A 693-nucleotide genomic window follows, 5' to 3' on the forward strand; every position below is an offset into this window, starting at 1 on the left:
AGAGAGAGAGAGGGAGCGGGAGGGAGAGCTGGAACCTTGGCCACTGAATTGTCACTTAATGTTATTCTCGTGCAGAACGTGCGTCACCTTTCGGACGACCGGTTAGGAGCGGGGAGGGTTGCAGGAGGAAGAAATAAAGGAAGAAAGGCGGGGGACAAAATGATGGAACACACATGACCGAAGACGTAAGAATGTGACCAAATGACAGAGCGAGAACGAGAGGCAGAGGGAGAGAGAGAGAGAGAGAGAGAGAGAGAGAGAGAGAGAGAGGGTGGGGATGTAAATGGCAGGTGAGACAATAGGCACGATTTCACCCGTAACGGCCTCATTCCTCCCGTCCTCTGCCCCCTGTAAGTGACGGCGGCCGCCAGTGCAATCATCTCGGGAAGGGTTGACGTTGTGCCGCCATTAGACCCGTTCAAAAGGGCTTTTAAAGAGGCGACCGAGCAGCTGCCTGCCGTCGTTTGAACACCAAATTCTACGTGGCGTCATACATCAGAGGCCATTTGATGGAGCCACGGAGATGAGTTACATTTCACTGCATATATGTATGGAAGTATGTATATGTATGTGACAAATAAAAAAATCTTGAATCTTGAATCTTGAATCTTGAATCTTGAATCTTGAGTTAATTATATCTCTTTATTTACTTCCACCTCTTCTCTCTCTCTCTCTCTCTCTCTCTCTTCTTGT

The sequence above is a fragment of the Zeus faber genome, assembly GCF_960531495.2.
Source record: "Zeus faber genome assembly, chromosome: 4".
Lineage (NCBI taxonomy): Eukaryota > Metazoa > Chordata > Actinopteri > Zeiformes > Zeidae > Zeus > Zeus faber.